The sequence below is a fragment of the Ahaetulla prasina genome, chromosome 8 (assembly GCF_028640845.1).
Source record: "Ahaetulla prasina isolate Xishuangbanna chromosome 8, ASM2864084v1, whole genome shotgun sequence".
Lineage (NCBI taxonomy): Eukaryota > Metazoa > Chordata > Lepidosauria > Squamata > Colubridae > Ahaetulla > Ahaetulla prasina.
The window spans coordinates 53,520,030-53,539,404 of NC_080546.1; the positions used below are offsets into that span (position 1 = coordinate 53,520,030).

A 19,375-nucleotide genomic window follows, 5' to 3' on the forward strand; every position below is an offset into this window, starting at 1 on the left:
GTCTTGTTCTAGATTCATAGGTTAAATAATTATACAACTAATGTTCATTGCCTTGCCAAGAAATGGCAGAATGGTTATAGCAGGATTATCAAGTTTCCATCTATCAATTGCACACAAATAATGTTTTGCACAACATTTTTTAGGGTTTCAGGATGCTGTCCATCAAGTGCTGCAGACTTGTAAGCTGGATGAAGATCTTGAAGAAAAAGGAACTGCCAGGTCACCTGACCTGGTGGGTTTCCTAGCAACAGTGGTCCTAGTTGGCTGGGCCACACAGTTGGTATCTTGAATCTTCTCTCTCTGAAAAGTATTATCCTCCAGGAATTTCTGTTCACTGATGTACTCTGTGAAGTGGTATTGGGGTCTCCAGATTGTGGCAGAGGGGAGACAAAGCTCAGTATGGATGACAAATTGAGGAGCTAGAACTGCCAGAGGAACAGAAGGATGAGAAGGTGGACCAGGTATGATTATTTTAAGACTTTCTTTGCTGAACAAGAAACAAGATCTTTCTGCCAAAATAAAGAAAACTAGAAAAGTATTTCTCGGAATGGATTTTCTAAAATGACATTAAGCTATGATCTTGGGGGGGGGGAAAAACTAAATATCAACCCAGAGAAATCTCTCTTCCTTAAGTTAAAGCTAGTATTCCAAGTTGTGTGCTGCAGAATGACAGAAAATATACTCTAAGCATCTGTACCATCCTCCTTTTCAGCTATTTTGAAGAATATAATCCCATCAATTTTCCCAAGGCTAAAATATAACCAATTCTTTCGACTATTTCCTGATCAGCTTATATGAATTATTCTTTGAAGCATGCTGGCCAGGACTATATACTCGATCCTAGAGGTGTGGTTTTTACTGCAATTCTTACTTTTGGAGGAAAAATCATTTTAAATTTAAGCTTATCTTCCTTTCAGGTAAATATGATACTCTTCTACTATGAAATTGCCAGGTTGCTGGCATTCTTTCTTTTATAACTTTGTAATGAGTAGCTTTTAATTATAAATCCATTTTATATTATAGACCTCCTGTATGCTATCCAACCCATGTAACGTGACATTGGCATTTATCTCTCTGCTGGATACAAGAGCCTTCTGTAGTCAACCTGTGGTGACAGTTATATGTTAATTAAAAGCCTACATGCAAATAGCATTACTGAAAAGTGTTGTGGCAGATCGCACACAAAGCACTATTATTTGTAACTGCACAGACCTTGTTATCAACTGCTTTAATACTGAGCAAACATTGTATTTAGCGTGAATCTCTCCCTCTGGGAAATACGCTAACAAACACTTATTACCTAAGTTAGGATAGTTAGAGATCATTCGTTATTACACATTTGTTACAATGGAGACTTCTTCAGACAAATGTTAATTATAGGATACGTACTCTGTTATTTTTTAGCATAATGGTTAATGACCAATTAAACCTTGTCAAAAATATACTTAAAAGATTTCAGGTACCTATGAATTCCAATGAATTTTCAATGATAACTTATGTTTGTAGCTGTATCTAAAATCTAGATAGCTGTATTTTATATCTAAGATACTGGAGAAATTGCATGTTCACCAATGAGCGTGCAATGCTATCAGTCTTGTGAAAAGAAATAATATGGTCAATATTTGAACTCACAGCAATAGTATTGCTTCCAAAGAAACAATGTTCCAATACCCACACCAGAAAATAAGATACCTTTGCTGCAACTGCATCCTTAGTTCATCCTGAGCATGTATAGTGAGTTTCTGATTCTTTTATATTCCATTACCAATCCCATGAAAAGATTCTACCTTTCTTTTGCAGTCAGTTCAGTTTCCTTTGATCATTCTTCCTAAACTCAGATTGTGATCATGAGAGATACTACCAGACCAGTGGTGGGATTCAATTTTTTTTTACTACCAGTTCTGTGGGCATGGCTTGGTGGGTGTGGCAGGGGAAGGATACTGTAAAATCTCCATTCCCTCCCCACTCCAGGGGAAGGTTACTGCAAAATCCCCATTTTCTCTCGATCAGCTGGGACTCGGGAGGCAGAGAATAGATGGGGCGGGGCCAGTCAGAGGTGGTATTTAACAATTCTCCAAACTACTCAAAATTTCCACTACCGGTTCTCCAGAATTGGTCAGAACCTGTTGAATACCACCTCTGTACTAGACCCCATGTATTGAATCTTGTTATTTATTTTTAGTTTCAAATCTTTTCATTTTTTACATATTTGTGATTCTTTATTTGGTTTGAAATATGTCTAGAAAAAGAACAAGTTTCTATAGTTCCCTAAGTAACATTAATCATATACATTCCTTTCAATTATGCAAAGTGTAAACTTAAATTCCTTAATACTTCACTGAATATCTACTGTAATCTTACAGTAAAAGGGTAAAAGAAATCAAAAAGCTAAAGCAAGTGTTGACTGAAGTTAACTAAAACAGCCAACTGGAAGTTCAGAATTATTTTCTTTATAAATGTTTAAGCCAATTATTTGATCAAACTAGGTTAATTAAATTTCATTTTAATGGATTGAGGTTTATCTCCAACTGAAAAGAACAATGAATTCTGTGAACCTTTTTCTGCTAAATATTCTAAAATGTTAAAGGTAAAGAGGAAGTGAACCTGCTGGAGTGTCTAATGCATATTCAGTTAGACCAGTGGTAGTCAACCTGGTCCCTACTGCCCACTAGTGGGCATTCCAGCTTTCCATGGTGGGCGGTAGGGGTTTTGTCTGATACTGAAGCACTTTCCTTTTTTTAAATTTAATTGACTTTAAAAAAAATTTCATAGCATTATTTAAAAATATTTTCATTAGGTTTTCATAAAATTCCTCGTGACAATTAAAATTTCTGAAAATATACTATTTGTATCGCCTGTGCATAAGTTTAGTTCACATTACGTAAGTGAAACTAAATGGCACCAGAGTGTGATCGCAAACAAAAGAGCCTCATCCCAGAATAGCTCGCGCATCTCCCCCCACACCACCCAGCTGTAACAGACAAGCAGAGCTGGTAGCCGGCGCTTCCCCCCAAACCCAAGCCACAATGCGCAAGAGGCATGCACAGATGATGATACACAGTGCATTACTGTGGAACCGGTGGGCGGTTAGAAAATTTTACTACTAACAGAGATACAAAAGTGGGCAGTAGGTATAAAAAGGTTGACTACCCCTGAGTTAGACTAACTTGACATCCCAATGCTGCTTATAAAAAAGCATAACAAATTGGATAAAAAAAGGATAACAAATTGTTCTGTTTCTAAGAGAAAGCCCGCACAGTTAGACAGAATGAAATAGGAATCTCGTTAAACACAAGGAAATGTGTTAGGGTTTGCATTTTATTTAATATTTCATGGTGCATGGCATGGGCCAGTAAAAAAAAACCTCCATAATGTCTTTGTTGACGTTGTTTATAAGCAATTAAGTAGAACCAGACAACCTGTGCCCTGTCGAGAGATATTTCCTTACCTTACCTTACCTAAACAGAGAAACAGAATCACTGTGGGTGGGCAAAGAGGCAATGGGACTGGGAACAAATTCTGCTTCCTTCTGGCTTCCCCATAAACTTTCCTTGTGGGAAGCTGGCAGGGAGCTTCAGAATCCTCCCTTCCCAACAGCACTTAAGACTCCATAGTGCTTTAAAGCAGTCTCTGAGTGGTTTACAATGTCAGCACATTGCACCCAATAGTTTGGATCCTCATTTTACTAACCTTGAAAGGATGGAAGGTTGAGTCAACCTTTTTTTTTTAGAACAAGTTTTTATTGATTTTTTAGTTTCCCCCCTTACACACATACATAATTTATGAACACAGTATTGGCCATATCATATCTTATACAATTCAATATATTCAAATATATTTTACTTAGTTAAAGTTTTTGCCAAAATATTCTTTTTTCATAGTTTTTATTCATTTCGTAATATTTCCTTGCTCATTTTATTAAGTCACATCTTCTTTCGCTCTCAAGTTCTAAGTTCTCCATTTTTATTCGTGTTCATTCCCTTTCGTTCTTTTTTTTTAACTATTTCAGTTTTTATCCTAATATATTCAAATATATTCGGGGTTGTCTTTCTTCCATTTCATCTTTTCCTTTTCACAGCAGTCCTTTCTTCTCCTCTCACTTCTTTCCCTCTCTCCTTTCTTCCTACCTACTTTCTTCTCTCCTACTCCTTCTCTACTTCCCCTTCCTTTCTCCCCCTCCACCCTACTTCCTCCCTATCTAACCTTCTCTCTTACTCTTATTTCCCCTACCTTTCCTCCTCTCCTTTTCCCTTTCTTCTTTCTCTCTCCCTCCTTCTCCCTTTCCATCTCTCTCCTTCTTCTTATCTCTCTCCATTGCTGTATTTATTTTCAATATTTCTGGTGTCCAGACAACCCCGATTTTCTCATTTATTATGTATATTTCTCAAATCTCCCCTCCTATATTTTAGTTATTAACATTGTCTTCATCTTATTCCATTTATATCATACAATCAGTTAGGTTGAGTCAACTTTGAGCTAATCAGAATAAAACTCCTGGCTGTGGAAATAATTATTCTGCAATACTGCATTCTAACCCTTGCACTGCCCTGGCTCCTAATGTCAAAAAGGAAGATCATGTAACTGCAGCAACAGCATAGTAGCACTGAAGCAGGCACAGCTTCCTCAAATTTCATTCCCTTGGGACTCATGAGTACAATATTTGGGATACCTTTTGTAAGTTAGCTCATTTGAGGTACTTTGGTTCAAAAATTGTTGCCTTATGATAACCATTTCACTCAAAGTTCATAACAATGAGAATTTTACTTGTAAATAGATAAAGAAGACAATTCTTGCATTAAAAAAACAACCTTATGAAACCTAGGAATCTTTCCATTCTGAGCCAGCTTCTTTAAAGGTTCTCTGACTAATTATTTACAATTGCTTTTGATTAAAACTAAAATAGTGTTTTATGAGATCTTAAGAGAATATAAAAACTACCCTTCAGAGTTTTTTCCAAATATTATTTTATATACAGCAATTTCATTCCTGAATCTTCCAAGCTTTTCAGTCTAGTTTATTTCTTTTTGGAACATTAGCTACTTCAATTAATAATGATAAAGAAATTCTTTGACAATTTATCCTGGTGATGCCACTATTCATCTGTTTACACAAATATTATAACACAATGTTATATTTTTTAAAAAAAATAAAATTAAAAAATTAAGGTTATAAACACATGCATGCAAATAAAAAGAGAAAAACAATGTAAATAAGTAATGTAAAAAAGTAGACTACCTTGCAGAACAGCAGTGAGATACTTTCTTATGTGATACCTGAAGCATTTCTTAAAACATTTTTAAAAGAAACATAGCATATTACCACTTTCTATCTGTACAATTTGGTCCAGCTGGTACATTTTCCTCCACAGATTAGGATGGCCCTGTCCCTGTTGATCTTTTGTAAGGCCTTGAAGACCTGGTTATGTGCATAGGGACCAAATGTGTTAACATAATGTAACATTATGTTACATTATACAATCTTAAAATTGTATTTGATTTTTTTTGGTGTATGTTTTGCTCACAGGGTGTTGGTACTGATCACATATACATACAAAAGAAACTGCACTTTTGCTTTCATCTGTAGAGGGCACAGTAGCACATAATCTCCTGTTTTTCAATATTTCAGTGGCCTCTACCGATAAAGGAGGAAAACTGCAGCCATTTCTTCCTGAAGAACAGCTGAAAAGGAAAATCATAATAGGTGGGCCAATGGTCTATTTTTGGAACTTTGAGCTGTAAGATAAATGAGCTTTAAGGAAAAATTAAAGGATGAGCTAATCTGATACAGGGTTAGGGAACATAATGTGCATCTTAAGCTTCTAATAGATTCAAGAAACTCCTTTTGCTAGTTAAAACTTCCCTAGAATGCAAGCAACCAAGCAACCAATCCCAAAAACTTAATTTGTGCCCAACCTGAGGACTGCAAGAATGCCTGAAGGCTTCAGGCAAGCCTTTTGCTCTCCTGAAATTTAGCAAATTACAAACTAAGCAGATGAAAATCTATATAACCAGACTAAACTCCTAAGAAAGGATACAACTGTCACACCAGCCACCGATAGGGAAAAATATTAGGAATACAATTCCTAATTTTTCATTACAATTCTTAGTAGTACTCCCTGACTAAAAATATCATAATTCAGAGAAGAAATACTCCTAACCATAATAGATATTTTATCAACTGATCGTTCTGTCTTATTTGGAGCCAGTAAAATATCTTAGATAAAATTCAGTCCATCATGGCATCTAGAGTAGTATACTCATATAAATTTCAATAATTGCAAATTGTCTCACTATCCATTCTCATGAAGTAAAATACAGAAGAACCATAATCTTGGACTATGCATAGAATATAATTATGTTAGCTTCTTTAAAAAAAGAATAAACCTTTTCTAATAAGCCAGTATACTTGATTCTGACATTATATTCTTATATATTTTAAAATGTAATATGGTAGCTAGGAAATATGGTCTTTTTCGCATGAGCAAATTCACAATTACTCAGGAGAACTAAAATATAAACATATGTATTTTTTAAAATTATATAGTACTCAAAAAGTTTATAGTGAAAAAAACATGTAGTCAGAATATTATTAAAATATTCTTGCCTATCATAAAAAATATTTCTTAAACACTTTTTAATCTGTAACAAGTACATTCTCCCATCTCTTTTGTATAACATTGAAAGAACCATTTTAATATAAAACACATATAAGATGTAACCACAAACTGTATACAATAATTGAGCTAAAAGGCTTAGAAATGTGCAAAGTTTGTTAGGAAATATCTAATATTAAATGTATCTTCCAAACAACATACATTGAGGGGAAAAACTCACCTTTCATTGTCAATTCCAATGCACTTTTTCTATAAAGTCTAGAATAAGCACACATACCAATGGTTAAGTATATTCTCCATTCTTTCTGAAGGTTGAATATTCTCAACTACATCACAATTCATTCAAACCCATCAGACTACTCTGTTTTGAGCAATAAGCATTATGCAAAGTGTAACGAATAAGTAGCAGTGACTAAAATTTAAGGCCAAAATAACAGAAAACAAATCTAACTATAGCTTTGCATTTATACAGTACTGTACATTATACTGCTCAATACCTTTTTATTGCAAGCTATGCATTTCCTTTACATCTAATCTCTCTTGAGTTTCTCATCTCTTTTATTAAAAATTACCACTTTTTCTAACTACAACTTTCCCAATTTTCTCTTCCTCTCACCTATCTATACTTGACTCAATTTATTTCTCTTGTTTTAACACAAAGATGTATGTAACCTCTTCTCATGTTATAGACCTCATTTTTTCTGACATAATTAATTCTCACATCTATGTTATAGTGTGGACAACATTTACACATAGCACTGAACTAATTACAGATTTTAATACTTATGTACAATTAACATCTGATTATAAATACTAGTGGCCATAGGGAACATAGGGAACAAATAACTCTGTTTATTAATCTTATGAGCAACTGCACTTCCAGCTGCTGTTCCTAAAGGCTCTATACAGGGGTGAAATGTAAAATTTATTACTACCAGTTCTATGGGCGTAGCGGGGGGGGGTTGTAATGTGACTGGGGTTTTTTTTACTTTTAAAAGAATCTTTTTCTACAACTTCTTCGCTTGAAGAGGCTGTAAAAAAAGGCTTTTAAAGGGTTCTGGCGATCAGGCAATTCAGCTGGAATCGTCAGAATCCCTTAAAAGCACTTTTTCTACAACCTCTTCAGCTGTAGAAATAATTTAAAATCTGCTGTTCAGCAGATAAAGAGTCCTAAAAAGGAAATTGGTAAGAAAAGGAGATGTGAAAACTTTACACAAGTTCATATATTTCAACAGCATCTGGCCAAAAAGAGGCAGAAGCATATGAAAATGAGGGATAAAAAGCAGGAAGAAATAGTTAAAGTGGCTTAGTTTAGATACATGGAGTTTTATACGAAACAGATTATAGTCAAAAAGTTTAGAGAATTTGTGAAATGGCAGCACTGATGTTCTTAATTAGCTCTTGTATATGAACCTAAAAATCTATTCTAGAAAAGGTATTTAAATATTGTATTGGAACTAGCTTGAAAGAAAAATGCAGCTGAGAAATATCTAAACAATAAGAGGTAAAACAATCCCACACAGTTGATGCTTGGATTAGGCTGAATATACCGACAAGGCTTCACTTTTCAAAGTAAAACATTTGATCTGATCTACTCAATCTACTCATCAAATGAGTCTGGTCATTGTGAAAAGGTGTGAGAACTTCTGTCTGACAGGCAAGAGAGGAAAATGTCCCAGGAAAATTGTATCAGGAATCTCTAGCAAATGGTTTAAAATTTTAAAGTAGCGATGCTCATTTATTACATTTCTACTGTTAGCAGCATTCCATTATGTACTATATAGACCTTGCACAGCTTTAAAAAATTGCTGAACTTGACAGTTTACAATTTAATAATCCTTTTTTAAAATTTAAGATTTGGGTCACAAAATTGTAGAATTAGTTTACTTATGAAGTCCATTTCAAAAACATTTGTAATATCCAAACACAGCTTTTAGAATCTATCATTATATTAAGACAATTTATGACATATAAATAATGTATCAAAAGACCGACACGGAAAACTCTTTTAAACTGAAATAAAAAGAGGTTTACCGGAGCTACTTCATGGAAATTACAAGTATCATAAGAATGTTAAATTATTTTAGAACAGTTTTATTTTGTAAATTAAAAGTAAAAATAGAGTCTAGCTTAAAGTCAATTTAAAACAGAGGTATCTTGAAATTTTATTTGTATAATGCAAGATACTAAGAGCACTGAGATTGAATATATACCGTGTTTTCCCGAAAATAGGGCATGACCCAAAAATAAGGCCTAAGCCTGATTTTTGGGGTGGGCGTAAATAAATGCCCTCCCCCCAAAATAAGCCCTAGTAACGGGGTGGTCGTGGCCAGCACAGGAGGAAGTTCTTCCCTTCCCTGGTCACCTCAAGGCTTCTCGGCCCCTTAATTGGATCGGGTTGCCATTCACAGCTGATTCGCGGGTACCGCTCAGGTCGCTGCCTCCAGCAAGCACGGCCGCTTTTGCAGCCAATTGTGGCTGCAAAAGAAGCCAGAAGCCAAGCGACAAACCCCACACGTCTTGCACCCACCTTACCTAATGGTGACAGTCACAGCAGGCAATTTGATCCATGGAACAGCTGCTCATGGGTGCCGCTCCAGCCGGGGCCTCCAGCAAGCATGGCCGTTTTTGCCATGAATGGTGCCCACTTCTGCAGCAGGAGGCCAAGCGATCTGGTGCAAGGCACGAGTCTCCTGCTGCAAAAGTGGCTGCGCCCAAGGAGCGCTTTTGATAGAGAAGGCAAAGGGGAAGTGATTGCTTACAAATGTCCGCCCTGCTCCTGCCTCTCCACCGGGCAACTCCCGGCAGCCCTAGATGCCCAAAGCCTGCGCCCGCCCAGCTCCCTTTTCCACAGTGCCAGGCTCTTTATCGAGGGGGGTGAGGGAGAAGCGAGACACATGGAGTGAAACAGGGCTCGCTCCTCTTGCCGTCTCCTCTCCCCCTCTCTCCCAGCATGGCAGAGCTTCCTGCCTCTGCCCAAATTGGATGCAATTTGGGGGTGGCAGGTGGGGAGGGGTGGGGCTGGGGATATGTGAGATGTGTCTTACCTGCCTTGTAGCTCTGTCACATGTCTCACTGTTGTCTGCAGGCAAACACGTTGTTGGGTAAAAAAATACTCACGAGTTCAATCAAACTTCTCAAACTCACGAGAAGTTTGGTTTTACCCTACAATGTGTTGCCTGCAGACAAAGGTGAGGCATGTGATAGAACTGCAAGGCAGGTAAGACGCACATTTCGTGTCTCCCCAGCCCCACCCCTCCCCACCTGCCACCACCAAATTGCATCCAATCTGGGCAGGGCACGAAGCCCTGCCACGCCCAGCGAGAGGGGGAGAAGAGACAGCAAGAGGAGCCCCGTCAAGCTCCACGCGTCTCACTTCTCCCCCTCTTACCTGCCACCCCCTTCGACAAAGAGATGGTGGGGAAGGGCAGTAGCCAGGCTGCTGTTACGGTACCATTGGGGCACGTGGAGTCATCTTACCTGACTTGCAGTTCTGTCACGTGTCTCACTGTTGTCTGCAGGCAAACATGTAGGGTAAAAAAAACTTCACAAGTTCAATCAAATTTCTCGAACTTGGGAGAAGTTTGGTTTTACCCTATGTGTTTGCCTGCTGCAAGGCAGTGTGTCACACATCTGCCTGGCCCCTGGTGAGCAGGGGGGAGAAGAGACGGCAAGAGGAGCAAGCCCCGTCTTCCTCCATGCATCTCTCTGCCCCACATGCCACCCCCCTCAATAAAGAGCTGTGTGCTGTGGAAAAGGGAGCCGGGCAGGTGCAGGCTTTGAGTGTTTGGGGCTGCTGGAGGCTACCTGGTGGAGAGGCAGGAACAGGGTGGGAATTTGCAAGCAAGGGGGATGGATGGGAGGCAAGCGAGTGCCAAGAATGCCAGGGAGATTCCCACCTTTGGTTGCCCCAGCAAACAACTGATGAGCTGCTGTGTTACACTCCCACAACAGTGCAACACAGCAGCAGCCATGAGGTGGTCACGCTCGCCGCCTCTTGCACCCCTTGTTGTGACTCCAGCCCCTGAACCTGGCCCCATGCCCGAAAGTGACTCAGAAAGTGAGGGGGAAGGGCCGGTAAGGCTTACCTCGGGAGCACCGATTCCTTTGGCTCGGCTCCAGGAGCCAGAACCAGACCAGTCAGAGGATGTAATGAGGCCGTCATCCCGATTCCTCCCTTCCCCAGGCTACGCCTTCAGACCCAGCTGATAATAATAATCAAGCTTGGCTTGACCCGCGCTTCAGAAGATTAGAGAGATGGCATCATCAAAAGGAAGGGTGGGGCTCCCCACAGGATATATAAGGAGCTTTGGGGCTGCTGTCACTCCACGGCAAGCAAAAGTTTAGCTTTCTGAACCATTTCAAAAAGAGCTGAAAGTCTTGCTACGTGAGTCATTTGTTTGAACTTTGGCAGGCAGCTGCGATTTCTCTGCCAGGACTGGTAAGAGCTGTGAATCCACTGGCTGAAGGCCAGCTCGTGGGTCTGAAGTGGGGAAGGAGACAGAACACCCCCAAAATAATAACATCAAGCCCTAATTTCAGGGTCCAAAAAAATATAAGACAGTGTTCTGTCCCCCCCCCCCAGTCCAGGAGGCACGAGAAATGACTCAATTAGCTGGCAATTGAGTCCACGGCAACTATCAGCTCTGGCAGCAACCCAGCGAGCGTCTGCCAAGGTTTTTCTGTTATCTTTCTTGATGCCAGCATGTCAACCAGGAAGTCAGGAATAAACAGCACTTCAGCTCAAGTTCTCTCTAGGCAGTTTGATTTGTTCGCCACGAAGCAGTATAGCAGCCCCTCCTGCTTTTATACCCTGTGTGGTGTGGCTCTGTGACTCAGCACTTTCTGGGCCTGCTCCACCCCTGCTTCTGTTGTTCCCGCTTCTCTTGTCCATGAAACCTGGGATCTAACCAGGACTGATTGTCCTCAGCTGGGTCTGGAAGCATTTCCTGGCGAGGGGAGATACAGGAGACAGAGGCCTCATCACCTCTTCCACCTGGCCTGCCTATGGCTCCTGGAGCTGAGCCAGGGAAGCCGGCCCTGCAGAAGGAAGCCCTCACGGCCCTTCCCCCTCACTCTCTGAGTCACTCTCTGGCAGGGGGCCAGGCCCAGGGGGAGCTGGAGCCACAACAGACAGGGTCTTATTTTCGGAGAAACACGGTACATACATGTAAAGCAAATGGTAAAGGTTTCCCCTTTCAGTTGTGCCCAATTCTAGTGGGCGGAGCTCATTTCTGTTTCTTAGCTGAGGCAGTCAGAATTGTCCAAAGACATTTCCATGGTTGTGTGGCCAGCATGACTATGTCCCAAAGCATACAGAATGCTGCTACCTTCCCTATTCCCTACATAAATAGGTATCCACCTATTTAGTGGTACCTATTTCACATTTGCATGCTTTTGAACTGCTAGGTGAGCAGAAGGAGGGGCAAATAATGGGAGTCACCATGTCTTGTGACGCTTGAATCTCTATCGGTTTTCAAGTGACAATCTCAGTGTTTTTAACTGCTGGGCCATTGTGCCTCTCATACATACATAGAGGTATATTAATATTGAAGTTTATATGAATTTCAGTCCCAGTAATAAGAAACTTTTAAGATTGCAAACTTATTCTTTCTCAAAATAAAAGCTAAAGCTAAACACTTGTTAAAGTATGTTTTGTTTTAGCCTAGTGCTTTTAATTTAAATTAAAATAAATTAAATAATAATTAATTATTAATAATTAATAAATAAATTAAATTAAATTGAGATTTTTTTTAAATGGAAGGCAGTATAAAAAGTCTGTCTAGTTTGCAAACACAATCATTTCTGTGCATATAATGCATAGTGCACTCACAGAAAGGTGTTACATCTGTGATCTGAACTATCTTTCTGCCCTTGAATATATAGTAAAATGCTGCAGTGTCATAATAAGAATGTATTGGTTCACCTAACTTAAATGTTGGGAAAACTTGTGCCACTGATTTAAAAAGTACAAGGTTGGTCCCTGGTATATATCATAGTAAATAAAATTTTGTATGGCAAGCTAACCAACATTTTGTATCTTGTCCTGCACAGATATTGCCTAACTTTGGCTAATGCAGTCGTATGCTGACTTCCAGCAAGGCTTTGCATTGTTTCACTTCTCTGCTTTAGTTTCTATGTCCACTTTGGAGGATTGGGGTTTAATGTTATTTTCCACTGGTGACATTTTTAAACGCAACTGCACTTCATCATGGAATTCCTTTGATAGAGCTGTTAATTGAATGTGAGAAGAACTATGTCAGCAATTCCCAAAGCAGAGCAGCAAATAACTGGGTAGAAGTTATAACAAGTGAGGCAACCAACCTAGCTGTACCAAGTTTGTATCACATAGCTATGTCATTTTGGCATTATTCCATGCGCATCGAATAACTACAGCAGAAAATAAAGGTAGGGGTACGCATGGGTGAGAAACTTCATAGACAGGTAGGGATATGCAGCTGATCTGGCTACATCATTGAAAGCCCCACTATAATTTAATGTACTTGGAAGTAAAATTGTTAGCAATGTAGGGTCAGATTTCACAGTTTTCCAGGCAAGATGCTCACCAAGAGATGGAAAATTATTTTTGGATCCTTATATCTTATAGATGAGCCAAAAATCAGTAGAAAAAAGGACTTTGTGGATTGCACTGTATTTGCTGAGAGCCAGTTTGTCTCAAAATTCTTTGTATTTCCTTAGAATGAAATAATTTATCTCCATTGTTAATACTACTTAGCAGCTTTGGTTAAATCTCTACCATATCTTTCTCTATTTTGGTATGTTAATGTTCAATTTCTGATATTATGAAACTGCTCCATATTTATAGGTAAACTTAATATGAACAATTTCCATATGTAAGGTTTATAATACATTATTTTATAAAAATACATATTCATATGTTAAATTTTAATAAAATTTGCAGAACATGAAATATTAACATGAATAACTTTACAACTAACAGAGAATATTGAAGACAAAATAATTTGTAATTAAATCAACAAAGTATAATTATACTAAGAGTATAATAAGAGCGTGTGACAGCAGATTAATACATAAAAAAACAAAACTGTTAGGTTATTGCAGTTCTCCGTCCTACCTGCTTATTTTGATACTCTTATTTTGTATCATCGAAATACTAGTCAGTACAATATAAACATTATTTTATAATGCATGCTTTGCTACATGTCCCAGATAAAGCAGACTGTTGTTTTTCAAGTGAAAACTCATAAAAGATACTCAGCAGGAAGTACACTTGGGGGGGAAAAAGCTTCAGCTGTGGAATGGCATAATTTTAATGAAGTCAGAAAACAACACTAAATAGGTGTTATTTATGAATAATGTTTTAATGACTACACAAGCAGAAATCCATCAAATAATAATTCTCTGTAGAAAAAAGAATTATCTGTTTTTCTTAATAAAGTATCAAATTATCAGTATCACATTTATAACAACATAGCATATTACAGCTAAAATTAGGTCACACAAAAATGTAAAGAATTCATGTTGCTGAATACATATACAGTTAATGTCTTTCTATGTGTTTTTTAGAGTAAGAGATAGAAAATTACACATCAAAGTAAACACATTTTTTTCAATAGATTAAATAGCAGGGCTAATTCATTACATTTATAGTAATGTCAAGTTGTGCTGCTTGAGCTGTAATATTAAACTATTTTCAGCAATTGAACAAAGAACAGTGAAATTCAATCCTTAAAAGGGCTTGACATATACAGATTAAAACTTTAATCTCATCCTGTCATTAGAAAACGCTGAATAAATGAACTTTTAGAAAAGTCCATTATAACTGGGTTACTCATTACAGATCTCATTATAAGCTATCTTTATAATGTACACCTGACAATATCATGTAAATGCTGAGCTTTAAAGGTCAACTTAACTAACAGACCAATTCTACAGTTTGTAGCAAAGGGTGAACTTTTTTTATTTGGATGCTTAAACAGCTAACCCTTGAGTTTAATGTAATTAGGCAAGGGATATTCAATTTACAGTATCCACATGTAATGATAATTACATTGGTCCCAAAAAGCAGTGGGTAAGCATAAGAAACCTTTGTAATTACATCCTGTTTTCAAAATGACTTTAGCGCTGTGAACTTGAAGCATTTCAGCAAATGAAGGCCAATGCACATAAAATGAAAACTACAGAGGGTTTAAGAGCAACACTGTTTAACATAATGAGCAGTATTATCAGGGGGAGATCACAGAATGGGTTTTATAGTTTACCCGGACAATTCATACTATCTCTTTTTCCCTCACAAATATCAATTTCAAAATATAAAGGACAGCTTTTGCCACTTTTCCTTCACAAATTCCTTAGTGTTCATGGATATCCTTTTCTGTGAAAATTATGTTAAATCATCTCAATCAATTGTTTCTGATTTTTCTTCAAATAAAAAAAGCAAAAAGCAGAGAGCTACGAGTATAATACTGTTCTTCCCATTATGCAGATTATCTTTGACAGGATTCCAGAAGAACCAAGCTAAAAAATATAGTAATATCAATGTTCCTAGCAATTGCAGTAATCACTGGCTAGAAGAATATTCTTATGTCATAAAAGGCACGACTCTAATTTCAAAGAACATGAATGAAGTATTAAATATCAAATTAGTCATGAAGTTTTTTACTTAAAACCGGATAGGAAAAAGTTGTTAAAATCTATTAATAAGATAGCTGTGACCAGGTTTCTTCAAGGATTTAGTCAAGAGTTGATACCAGAGGAAGAAGTAATTAATTAGGAGTAAAAATTAAATATATATTAAATATAGGGTTAAATACTGCAAGTTAGCAAAAGTGAGTTGTGGAAAGGGTGTATTAGAGAAAGTGCTATTTGCAAGAAAGTGGGCACCTAGAATAACTGATCAAGGATTTTTTTTTCACTACAGTCATGGGTGAGAGTGAATTCTTGTAGGAAATATTTTTTTTGCAAGTACCATAACCAAAGAAGACAGATACAATTCCAATCTCTTGCACAAGCTTCTAAATAATCCAGTCAATTCCGCCCTTGGTTGAAGTGGTTAGAAAGAGGGATGGAGTTTGATATTGGAAAGCCTTTTTCAGATAGGATCGGGGGCTAAAGATAATGGACCTTAGGGGAGAGATAAAATAAAGGATAAAGACTGATGTAGTAATAGACAGAACACATGGAGGGAGAAAGTGGGCAGCTCTCGGGGAAATGGAAATTGGATATCTGAGACCAATTATACTTCAGGCCTTCAGACCTCAGTGTGAGAGCCAAATTCTTGCAGAAGTCAGTCTTTGGCGGCGGCAGCAGCTGCTGCTGCTTGCCAGTCCTCATGGTAATAAACCACTCTATACCCTTTATCAGACTATGGATGTCTGAGGACAGACCTGGCTAGCTTTACTGAATCCTGTTATGGTTGAGGAAGGAGGTGTTCTCTTCTCAGAAATCTCCTTATCTGGATTTTGGGTTTGGCATTAGCCCCAAGCCCAGAATGTATGAAGTGTAGTGGTAACAATGATACCGGAAGATCTGCAGGTGTTTAAAGGTAAAGTTCTGCAGATAGTTGTGTCTGAGCCTTTCTTTTAAGTTGGGTTTAAAAAGCAAATAGGGAATGCTGCTTTTCTACTACCCCTATTCTGTACAGCAACATATCTCCCAAACTGCTTGGCCTCAGTGTGATTTCAACTTGCCTTCCTTGAATTTGGGATTGGAGGCATTTTGGAAATTCATGGTTACCATACAACTAACAGCTTGTCCTAATATCAGGGGTGCAACACATGAAATTGTCCAGAGAATAAACATGGTTTTTGGCTTACAGCATATACACCATGGTGTGAATTGAAATAAATGAATACCTTTTATTTGTCAATTTCTGTTTGTTATGGAGTTGACCAGTGCCACCAATCTCTAAAAGGAAGAGGGGGCTATTCAGTCAGTTCATTTCAGCTCTTCAATGGATACATCTGATTCCTAGATGATAACTGAAGAACTTCCTGAGACTCTAGACAAACTGCATCCAGCCATGGTTTCTGATAATTGTTCATAAATAGCCAATCAAAAGTTTGTTGTTCAGTAGCTGACAAAAGAAGTTAAGTTTAAGGATTTGTGCAATTTCTCATAAAATAACCTTTTCAGAGTACAGCAAAAGGCTATTGAGCTGTTATCAAAGTATTTTAAAAAAAAACACCAAGAGAAATCTAACAATAACATCTGGAGATGAAAATTTTGATGAAGGTGTGTAAAGGTTGGAAAATCCTAAAATGGATCTAAAAAACAGTGGCTGTGGAAAATGTGTTGTTACTTACAGCAGACAGCAATTATGTTTGGTAACTCTGAATTGGGTAGGGTGGTTTAATCATAATGGAGGCTGATTTGAAGGCAACTGCAAAGTACCCTATAGAAAGCTGCCTGGTAAGATCCACACAATTATTTACTGAAGATTTGAAAAAGAGAATGTCCCGGGACATTTTCTAAACAATGCAGAGGATATGAGGATTGAAGATAACAAAGATATTTTACCAGCAAGGTCTAAGGTAGATGGTGTCTGTTCAGCTGCAAAACAATGCAACTAACGTAGACTTCCCTTGTCTCTAAAGTAGAAGTGAGAAATCACAAATAGCTATGAATATTTAAATAAATGTCAATTTAACTTACAGCATGAAAACTTAAGTATTTAGAGGAAACTTAAGCTACAGTCTTGATTTTAAAAAAAGTTATCTTGCGGTATCTTCTTAATCTCAAATGTCAGGAGAAAGAAGAATTATAGTGATTTTGCCTTCACAGCAGAAATTATTCTTGATAATTCTTGCCAAGGACTGAAATTACTAGTTTACTTACTTTGATATTTTTAATAAATGGGGGAAAATAGGAAAGATTTCTCTTGGAATGCATAAAGTTCTATGTGACTAATGATTGATTTAATGCTTTCAAAGTATAAAATACTTGAAATTGTACTATAACATTACAACCTAATTTTAAAGCTTTGTTTCATTTTTAACACATTTATTATTTCAGAGATAAGGTTGTCTAATATGATCATTAAATATATTATACAGCAAATTTTGATTATGGATCCTTAATCTGGATATACAGTATAATACTGTTTATAAAATTCTTTGATACCTATTTTTCTAGAGAAGCTTCATTTTCATTTTCTTTACTTCCTATTTATTTTATTATTTAAAAAATAATAGTCAAGCATTGATGAGATATCAAATTTTGTTTAAATCAATGTACCTAAGTAATAAAACCCATTCTTGCATTATCTGGGTCTATGCTATAATGTAAATATTTTATTTTTTATTTATTTATTTTATTTGTCACAACAGTATATATATGCATAAGCATGAAAATAACTATATAATATATAAGCATACAGTATATATAAGCATAAGTATGTAATAACTATATTAATTGGATATAATGAAAGGAAACAGTAGGACAGGAACGGTAGGAACATTTGTGCTCTTATGCACGCCCCTTACAGACCTCTTAGGAATGGGGTAAGGTCAATAGTAGACAGTTTTTGGTTAAAGCTTTGGAGATTTTGAGAAGAGACCACAGAGTCAGGTAGTGTTGTGACCCAAGTTCCTGGACCCGGACTCCTGGACTCGGATGATTCAGAAAGTGAGGGAGAAGACCTGGCCAGCCCTGCTTCTCGTGAGCCCTTTCCCTCCCTGGCACCCACTCAAAGGGAGGAGGAGGGGCCGGCAAAGCCTGATTCCATGGAGCCTCCTTCTGATTTGGCAACGCCCCAAGAACAGTTTTGGAGTGATGCAAGATTACGAAGACGTGATCAGCGTGCGCAGCAGCGGAAGAGTTGGGACAAAGCCAAGTCATAATTGTCATGCAGTGACATCTGCAGAGACTATAAATAGGAGGCGGGACTTCCTGGTTTTTTGTCTTGGACAAAGTAATGAATTTGGGCGGGCAATCTGTATCAACGGAGGGAAGAATATATTCGTGAGTAATTCTGGCCTTATCTGTAATTTCCTTGTTATCTCCAGAAACTTGGCAGGCCCGTGGGTAGACGTAGCCAGGACATTTATATATATGTAAATAAATCAGAAAAGAGGCCTCTGACTGACTCTTTGCTGGGAGTATTGGGGGAAGGGAAACAGAACAGGTAGTCTGTTCCAAGCATTAACAACTCTGTTACAGAAGTCATATTTTCTGCAATCAAGATTGAAGTGGTTAACATTAAGTTTAAATCTATTGTTTGCTCTTGTATTGTTGTGATTGAAGCTGAAGTAGTCTTCAACAGGAAGGACATTGCAATAGATAATTCTATGAGTTAAACACAGGTCCTGTTGAAGGCGGTGGAGTTCTAAGTTTTCTAAACCTAAGATTTCAAGTCTGGTGGCATAAGGTATTTTGTTGTATTCAGAGGAGTGGAGAACTCTTCTTGTAAAATATTTCTGGACACGTTCAATTGTATTGATGTCTGAAATGTGGTATGGGTTCCAGACAGGCGAGCTGTATTCAAGAATTTGTCTAGCAAATGTTTTATAAACTCTGTGTAGTAGTGTAGTGTTTCTGGAGAAGAAGCTACATAAGATTAGGTTTACAACTCTTAAAGCCTTTTTTGCGATGTAGTTGCAGTGGGCTTTGGCACTTAGATCATTGGATATGAAAACTCCAAGCTCTTTAACAGAGTGGGGGTCATCTGTAAGGTAATGTCCATCGAGTTTGTATTTAGTATTTAGATTCTTTTTTCCAATGTGTAAGACAGAGCATTTGCTGGTTGAGATTTGGAGTTTATTTATTTATTTATTTATTTTG

The 19,375-nt window shown here is 37.6% G+C and overlaps 1 protein-coding gene across 4 annotated transcripts in view; it reads right to left on the minus strand.

The window, feature by feature from the left end:
• TENM3 (teneurin transmembrane protein 3) overlaps positions 1 to 19,375 on the minus strand; it is a 502,165-nt gene that overhangs the window by 222,640 nt on the left and 260,150 nt on the right. The gene's annotated exons all lie outside the window — the stretch shown is intronic.